Source organism: Atta colombica, unplaced genomic scaffold, assembly GCF_001594045.1.
Source record: "Atta colombica isolate Treedump-2 unplaced genomic scaffold, Acol1.0 scaffold44, whole genome shotgun sequence".
Taxonomy (NCBI): Eukaryota; Metazoa; Arthropoda; class Insecta; order Hymenoptera; family Formicidae; genus Atta; species Atta colombica.
This window is the reverse complement of record NW_017259533.1, coordinates 139,505-149,525: the sequence shown is the minus strand read 5'-3', so window position 1 is coordinate 149,525 and position 10,021 is coordinate 139,505. Positions and strand designations below refer to the sequence as shown.

The 10,021-nt window shown below is 36.9% G+C and overlaps 1 pseudogene; it reads right to left on the bottom strand.

Annotated features, from left to right (window-relative positions):
• Positions 1–479: 479 nt before the first annotated feature.
• On the bottom strand, positions 480–1,005 carry LOC108691236 (annotated as a pseudogene).
• Positions 1,006–10,021: the final 9,016 nt, after the last annotated feature.

Below are 10,021 nucleotides of genomic sequence, written 5' to 3'. Positions count from 1 at the left end.
GAGCTGCCTCACGCGAATCGCCAATGTCATTTAACATTTGCTCTCTGACTGGAAGCTTGACTGTATATCTACTCTGAGAATTTTGAGATACGTTGTCTAAAAGTGAATATTTTCCTCCATTGTGTAATTGTTCGATTGCGCAGATATGTCGTTCATTTGCCAGGCACGACTGACGTTCGTATAATTCCGCATTGGTTACGAACGTATGAAACGAGTGAATCTTTGAGGCGATCGATATAGTGCTGCCCAAACGAAACTATCGCCAAAATCCAGCCCAGTTGTGTTTTCTGGAGAGTTGGGTGCTTGTCTGAAGACTTGATTTGATCAATGCATATCAAATTCTAAAACAACTCCGCTCCGATCTTAAATTATTAAAGATTAAAAGATCAATATCCGATATGTGAAATCGTGAGTCAGCCAAATGAATGTTGCGCGAAAAATCAAATTTGTCTCGCCCCGAAGAAACCGCCGGAATTTTATCAGTAATGATCAGTCACGATTCGATAGCCGCCTTGAGTGTACGAGTCAAGTCGCGATTGTAATTTGATTCTAACCACGTGATTGGATGAAGTTACCGTGCCGTTGATGTCGGAATTCGAGACATTTAATGAACGCGTTTCTAAACCGAGAGCTTCCACAAATTTCTTGGATACGAAGTTCGCTTGCGATCTGCAATCCAATAAAGCTCGACACGCCCTGCGCGAGCGATCGCTGTAGACGAACACAAAACAACCGCAGTCGAAAGCATGACTTGTTTGCTATTAAATGATCCTGAAGCATGAATCGCTATACTGGATGGGAGAGGAGTTGTCTTAGATGCAACTTCCTTATCGGTATTGTTAGTCGATGAGTCCGCGGCTGAGGACATATGGAGCAGCGTATTATGCTTTGCCTGGCAGATCTTGCATTGACCGGAAGTGCTTGATGAGAAGAGGAGCGCAAGCAATTGATGCAAAGTTTGCGACTGCGAATTTCCGCGGCCCTTTGCGATATTGGAAGTGCCATGAAGTTTTTGCAATAATAAATGACGTGATCGCCTTAAGTGGCATTTAGATTTAACGATAGCCGCGTACGACGATAACCGCTTAACATTTGACTGCGATTTTGCCTCGATCTTCTTTGCGGAAGTGATGCTAATCCTTGTGATAATCTCGAGCACCTGACATGATGAGCGATAAAATCTAACAGTTTAAGCGGCAGCTCGTTGCCCGTTAAAGAGTTTCCCACTCGCGTAACGTGAGTGAGTCAAGTTTAGAGGTTAGAATGAGGACGAAAAGATCGTCCCAATGCGTCATGGGGCGCTTCAATGCTTGAAGGGCATGCAAATCACCGTTTCACGGCGTCGTCAGAGATTCTTCTGAGATCGATTGAATTTTTCTTTACCACAGCCGGCTTCCATTATAGCCTTGACGTGAGTTTGAACAATCACACGCTTGTTATCATATCGGTCCCTGAGAATTGATCACATGTCGTAATTAGCGTCCGACAATTCTAATGAATTGATTACAGCGTTTGCATCGCCCGTAGAAATCTTTGCGAGCAAGATGTTTGGATAACTGAATTGAATGTATCGAAAAACGGGAACTATTCATCATATTTGCTGGAAAATGTTGGTAAATTTAACTTAGGCAACCCAATATGCGTACTATGATTCTGAGTCACGAACACTTGAAGACGGAGAAAAGATGGACGTTCGTAATGTCGGCGAAGCGGAAATGAGCTCGCGGATCTTAGCGGATAATGCATAGAACGCTTCCTCGAAACCGTCTCGATCGCAGCCTTCGGATTCATCTAATGATTCTAGATGCGATTGCATCTCGTTATATTCCGCTCAATAGTGTTTCGCCTTCCGCTCTTCGAGATGAGTCACTATTGATGGGCTAATGACAGCGATTGATTCTACATAAGTTTTGATAAATTCTGATGCCTTTATGGTCGCGCGCTATTGCTTAAGTATCGTCGCTTCTGATTGGTCGACTATCTTGAATAAATATTGAGCCATCTTGAGCAAATACGCGTGTACGCAACGGACGCGGCGAAGGGAACTTGGTTGGCAACGGAGACAATGGTCTTTCTTACCTTGTTACGCACGCAATTAATCCTAGAAGGGGATGCGATAGATGCTAGATGCCTTCCAATCAAACGTTGTTGGACGGAAACGTTCCTCTCGCAGATGCTGCGTCGTTATGGGCTTCCATTGCACGTCGTCTGGATTGGGCCTTGTTTTCCGCCATTGACAAGATTCCGCTCGCAAAATGTTAATACTGCATCAGGATGATGTAATATGAGCCGGGCTGTGTCTTTGATGCTTAAACGCGGGCTGCTTAGACACGGGCTGCCTTGCGGCTGCTACTTTTATTGAAGTGTGTGCTGCCGCTGGTGCGACGCTAGTCTCGTCTCGATGAGATAACTTGCCTGACTGCCAAATTGCTGCTCATCACTTCACTGAGGCCAAATACTTGACAGAATCCGGCTCGAAGGATCAAAGAAATGTTGGCGATCTTGTTATAGAATAGATTTGTGATGGCACGGCTATGCGATCATAGCGTCCAAGCGTTTCCCGCGGTATGATTGCTTCGAGGGCACTTGGTCGAGAAAAATGAAATTTTCTCTGCTTTCTAAATTTTATGTAAACAGACCTCAAACCCCTGTGGACGAACATGTTTTACAATAGAAAGGATCTCAACGGTGTGGTAGCGCGATAAAAAAACTATTCAACACGAGGCGAAATACGTGCTGTCGACGAAACAGTTAGAACAGCCATGATTTGAGAGTTGCTGATCGATTACGCGCGACGCATGCTTCGCTTAACCGACATCTTGTGATCGATTCTTTATCGGGCGATGTGATTAGACGCCGTAAATGATATGGGTACCAAATATATCAGGACATAAATATTTATTTTATTGTTTTAAACTTCTTCTTTCAGCATTATGTAGGATGGAATGATATAATTTCGAATATGGTACTATCTAAATTTCTTGGACTAAAATCCAACCAAAAAGAGTTGAAATACTGCCATTATTAAAAAAAGTAAAAAATTTTTCATTTATATTTTTTCAAATTTATTTGTTTCTAAAATGAACAACGTAAAAATTATTCCTTTAATTTTTAATGTTTTCATGTTACTATTATTATTCCTATTATACTAAAAAGTAATTTTACAAAAGAAAGGGAGATGTCTGAAACTTGTATGGATATATTTCATATATGATTATACATGTTTATGAATATGTATATTTATATACATAAAATAATTTTTCCCGAGAAATGAAAACATTTGCATTCTTGAATAAGAAGATAGACTCTTTTTTTGAAATAAGATTTCACATTTTTAGAGTGAAATTCGTTAAAAAGAAGAGTGAGTTTTTTCCTTTGGAGTGAACTCTTACTAAAAAAAAGAAAAATCTGTCATTTTTATTCAAGAATATGAATATTTTCAATAAAATTGGAAATAAGACCGTTTATGTTATTGTAGATACATTACTTTAAATACGAAGCGCTACTACGATCTGAATGTTAAGATATTGAATCGTTATATATATTCATTTTAAATGAATTAATTTCAGAAATTATAATTACGTGCCGATATGGTTGTCGGACTTTCAATGCAATCAATCTGAAATATTAATAATCCTCTCAAATTTCCCAAATTTAAAAAATGTAATAAATTTATTGCGAAAAATATTGCTCGAATCCGGATCTCTTGCATTCTGTGCGAGCGTTCTAAGCCTTTAGATTACCGAGACCTTAGCAATATTCCTCTCAAAAATCAAATAAAATAAGTAAGTTTATTACAGTTGTTTACAATATATTTACGTACAATAACATAAAACAAAGATGAATCAAACCACGATTACTGATTATTGGGTATTTCTTACAAGGAAAGGGACCTAATTGTCCCCTTCCGATCTTAATAAGTTTTTATATGTTATTCTCCAGACAAAAATAAAAGACATATTTTTTTATACGTGTCCACTTTTATTTTAAGGAGTGAAATATCCCTTAAAAGAATATCAGTTTTTTTTTCTCTTGAAACTAATACGTTGAAACTATAAGAGATAAGAAAAAATGTTTGAAATGAAAGTAGTATGGTTTCAAGATATAATAAAAAGAATATAATTTTTGCATATAATAATTTTGAATATAATAAAAAAAAAGAAAAACATTGTTTACTTTTTTATTATATTATTATATAATTAAATTAAAAAAATTAATTTTTTTCTCATTTTATTATAATATATTAGGTGTTTAATTCTCACTATTTTTTTACTGCAAACGTGTTTATTCTTCAAAAAAGTACCTGATATTTTATTTCACAATATTGTTCATCGAAAGCTGTAATCTTTTCTCACTTTTCGGATAACAAATGGATTCCGCGATAGAAAAATTCATGTTCTTTTGAGGCGATTCAGTTATCGAGCTACTTTTTTACAGCTTCGAAATAACTGAAGTGCTGCTCAGAAAGACTATGCTGCTTCGACCGAAACAAATGATAATCTGAAGGAGCAACGTCTGGTGAATAGGGTGGGGTAAGACATCCCATTCAAGCCTCCAAGATTTTCTTCACTGGTTCTGCAATATATGATTTAGTGTTGTCACGTGTTGTGAAGAAGAATAATTTTGTCTTTTGGCGTATTGCGAGCGTTTTTCTTTGCTCGATTCAAATTGAGTAATTGATGTTAGTATTGTTCAGCTCGGTTGCAACAGTTCATAATACACTGTACTGATTTGATTCCACCAAATGCACAGCATGATCTTCTTTCCATCTTTGAATATCCTGTTTTGACATTGATGTTGATGATTCGCCAGGACGCACCATTTCTTGCGCTTAGGATTATCGTAACAAATCCCTTTTTCATCATCAATTACAATTCGATGCAAAAACAACTTCTATTTTGTCTTTGAAGCAACATTTCACAAATAGCTAAACGTTTTGCAATATTTCTCTCAATTTATGTGAAATCTAGTTTCCTAGTTTCTGGATCATTCCCATTGCTTTTAAATGTTTGCTAATGATTGACTCATTGACATTTAATGTTTCCAACTCTTTGAGCATCTGACATGAATCTTCTTGAAATAATGCCTCCAATTCTCCATCTTCAAACTTTTTCGGCTGACCACGGCGCTCTTTGTCATTCACGTCAAAATCATTGTTTTGTTTTTCTAAATCAATATCTGCAAGTTGTTTCAGATAGAGCACGCTCTCTATAAGCCTCCAAACAATGACTTTCAGCAGCAGCTTTTGAGATTAAAACAGAAAAGTGCTTCCCGCAAATGCTCTTTTTTGATACGAAATCTAACATTTTTAATGCGATAAAAAATTGTTCTTTGCATCCGATCAAATGTTTTATATTGATTATTAACCCTAGTATGATATTGTTATTTCTGGTTACCTTTCTTATAACCTTGGTTACTAGGGTTTATGAAATCCTGCAATTTTGTCACACTATATCTCTGAACTGAATACATATTTTTTAGCTCAAAACGTGTAAAATTTATACCTTGAAGTTGGACAAAGACAGATAAATCTGAATCAAATAAATAATATTTTATTTTCAATTAAGGGGATGCTGGAGTAACGGCCGAACTTGATCGAGTCGATAAAATCGATTTTGTATCGCCCTCTGAAAGTTCAGACTCTCAAGCACTGTGTGTTGTGAGCATTCATGTTTCCAACTGTTTTCAGTCGCTCGGTTTGCTCATATATTGTGTGTGAACATTTAGACAGAAAGCAGTAGGAAAAAGTTCAAAATGACTATAACGTTCGTAAGGATGCATTCGTCGTAATGTATTGATTCGTCTTGAATGTATTGATTTCTTTATTCGGAAATCTCGTACAAATCTTAACTGTCCTAATCAGGCTCTTCCCGTTTTCGTTCTTCTTCTCCATCCCTACTCTTTCCTTCTCGGTCTCATTGATCTACGACGTGCAGAGTGATACAGGTTTTTCTCGCATTGCTTCTTATCTTTTATTTACCGTTATTGACGAACAGCAGTCTAAAATATTTCATTCTAACAAGGGAATATTCACAACTATCTGGAACCGATTTGATTCTCTATGAGATATGTTGTTAAACACAAAAATCTAAGAGACACATTTTTTTATATTTGCGTTAACTCATGTTTAAGAGATGAAACACCTTTTAACAAAAAACGGTATTTTTCTTTCAAGGCAAATATCGTCGGAAGTATAGAAAAAAATATTTTAAACAAAAGTTGTATGGAGTTTCAAGAGTACTTAAAGTTATAAATAAAAAAAATTTTGTTTATTTTTTTGTTTAACAAAATATCTCCACCACCCATAATTTTCTTAAATTTCAAATTTTTTTTTACCAAATTAAAGATTATTTCTTTACGAATTCAACCATGTGTAATAAAGTTATATACAACATATTATTTTTGGGAATTAATTATTATCGCTTCCGTATATACGTAATCCATGCTCATATGCATAAGTAATTGTCGTCGGAACAATAAAATATATGAAAACTTGGAAAAAGTTGTATTAAGTAAAATTTGTATAGTTTTCTATAGGGTCTTTAAATAGGGACGTTCGAAATTTGTTAGATCATAATAGCCATGTTGTTAAAGTGACAAATTTGTTGTGAATTGTTTAGTAGTGTATGGCAAATCACCATGGAAGGTATTGAGCAACATGTGCAAATCATAAAATTTTATTATCAAAATCAGTGCTCCGTTCGAGAAACGTTCCACGCATTACGTGATTTTTATCTTCGCCACAATCACCCTGCCGAGTCGACTATTCGATGTTTGGTGGCCAAATTTGAGTCAACCGGTTCGATACATAATCAGCCAACACCAATATGTCGCCGAAACGCAAGGTCTGTTGAAAACATCGCTGCTGTGCGTGAGTGTACGGGAAAACCCGAGGCGGTCAATTTCTCGTCGTTCACAAGAATTTGGCCTTTCTGCGACTTCAACTTAGCGAATTTTGGGTCGGGACTTGGGTCTGCACTCCTATAAAATTCAACTGACCTAGGAACTGAAGGTAAACGACCATAGACAACGCCGTGTGGTCGCTGAGTTCTGGAGCAGTTGGAAGTTAATCCAAATTTCGCCAAGCAAATCATCTTTAGCGATGAGGCCCATTTTTGAATGAATGGATATGTAAACAAGCAAAATTGTCGAATTTAGGACGATATCAATCCATGCAAAATATATCAGCTCCAAATGCATCCCGAGAAAGTCACTGTTTGGTGCGGATTTTGGTCTGGCGGAATCATCGGTCCGTACTTCTTTCAAAACGAAGCGGGCATTGCCATAATCATTAACGGCGAGCGCTACAGATCGATGATAAGCAACTTCTTGTGGCCTAAAATGGATGATATGGATACCGATAACATGTGGTTCTAACAGGATGGCGCTACGTGCCACACACCGCATGCCACGATGGACATTCTGCACGAGCGATTTGAGGGCATAGTTATCTCGCGCGGCGGCGACGTAAACTGGCCACCGAAATCGTGCGATTTAACGCCTTTAGACTTCTTTCTTTGGGGCTATCTTAAATCGCAGGTCTATACGAATAAACGATTGATACTCTCAAAGTCAACATAATAAACGCCATCCAGCAAATTCAGTTTTATGCGAGAAAATCAGCGAAAATTGGACCGCCTGAATACATGTTACCAAGCGAAGCCGCGGCGGACATTTGAGCGACGTTATATTCCATACTTAATAAAATATTCTTTCAAATAAAAAAAAATTGAGTGGATATCTCACAACTTTTTATTTACATTTAAAAATCGAGCGTCCTTATTGAAAGACCCTTTATATGCTTTGTTATACATGTATTTAAATTTTATATACAATATATACATGTATATGTACTTAGATTTTCAAATATATATAATATTTTTGAGACTTTCACGGGTACTTTTTATATAAAGATTATGCGTTTGCGGGTTTCCTCCGTGTCCAGATTTATTCTTGAAATGCCAACGTTTCGTGAACCTTGCAGTCACTTCATCAGAGCGAGAAATAGCCTGAGTTGTTCCTCCGGGTCGTTCCTTTTATATTAGGCTTGTTGGAGTAGTGGAGAGGGGGGAAGAAGAGAATGTGGATGGGGAGGGGAAGGAGAGAGGTGAGAGAAATTGTTAGTCTTCAATAACCGGGAGAATGGTTTTTCATATTTTATTTATATTATAGCCATTATCTCTATTTAGATTATTAGAGTGTTTTTGTATCTCTAGGGCTGCTCTATACTTTTTTTGGAAAGTATGATGTAATGTTAGTTATTGTGATCATTTTGTCAAATATTTGATGTCTTGTTTCGATGTTGTGTTCTGATTGCGTGACGTATTTTAGCCTGATATCACGTTGGTGTTCTTTTATTTGTAGCTTGAACATTCTCCCAGTTTCTCCAATGTACTTAATCGCAAGAACGAGGTATTTTGTCCTCGGATATTGTATTTGTTTAATATCCTGCCAATCTAATCTGTTGTTCCTTTGACGTATGGGAGAATGGATAGGATCCTTTCGTCTGGTTGTGTGTCAAAGACTGTTGCTTATTTGCATGTTTGCATGTTGTTGATTGTTTGATTATGTCTTTTTTGTCATATCTGTTTTTCTGTAAGGCTAGGTTTAAATGGTTGAGTTCTCTCTGTAGAGAGAACTCTTTGTCAGAGATGATGAAAGCTCTACGTACAAGCAAGTTGATTGCAGACTGTTTTTGTACTGGGTGGTACGACATGGCATGTAGGTATCTATTTGTGTGTTGATTTTCTGTACACTTGATGGCCTAAGGTACCGTCAGTTTTCTTAGAGATAAGAACATCTAGGAAGAGGTTCCTGTTTTCCTCTATGTCTACAGTGAGTATTTCGATGTTGATTGTTGAGGAAAATAAGGAATTTACGGAGTTTGACTCTGCCCTGTCTCCATATCACGAATGTGTCGTCTACTAGAGCCAAACTTTTGGTTTTTTGAGTGTTTTTCTGAGAGTCTCTTTCTCAAAATGCTCCATGAAGATGTTGGCGATTATAGGAGAAATAGGAGAGCTCATTGCCACTCCTTATTCATAAAATTGATTGTTATAGGAGAAGTTGGTGGTTAAGTGGTTATTAAATAATGCTCTATTAGTGGAATGAAGACGGAGTGAACTTCATGTGAGGCCTTTATTATATTTAATGTGTCTTTTATTGGGACTTGTGTGAAAAGGGATTCTAAATCGAAACTTACAAGTAGTGGGATGTAGTTGATTTTTTGTTAGATTTTTTGGATCTTTTGTATGAAATCTGTTGAATTAGTTGAGTGTGATTTGGATTTTCCAGGGAGGGGTTGTAGTGTTTGCTAGGAAGCAGGCTAAGTTGTATGTCGGGGAGTGTATGGCGCTGACAATCGGTCTGAGGGATGTTTGGTTTGTGTACTTTTGGTAGTCCATACAGTCTTGGTAAGAGTTTTTAGATTTTAATGTTGATTTGGTTTTACTGAAAATGTTGCTTTTTTGCAGGATCTTGTACATAGAGCCTTATTTTCTCCAACAATCAACATCCAAATATCTACTATAGACATAGAAAACGAAAAACTCTTCTTCCTACCTGTTCTCTAAGAAAACAGTAGGCCATCAAGTGTACAGAAAACACATACAGATAGACATCTACATTCCGAATCGCACCACCATCCAGCACCAAAACAGTCTGCAATCAACTCGCTTGTACATAGAGCTTTCAACATCTCTGACAAAGAACATCTACAGACAGATCTCAACCATTTAAAACTAGTTTTACAGAAAAACGGACTCGACACAAAAGACATAATTGAAACAATCAATAAACATGCAAACAAGATAACGATCTTTGACACATAAACGAAAGGATTCTATTTATTCTCTCATATGTCAAAGGAATAATAGATCGGATTGGCAGGATATAAACAACATAATATCCGAACTATTTTTAAATCACCCAAAAAGATAAAACAAATTTTAAGAAATCCTAAAGAGCAAAGATTCCATTCAGCTTCGCAGGAGTATACAAAATATCTTGTTTCTGCGGGCAA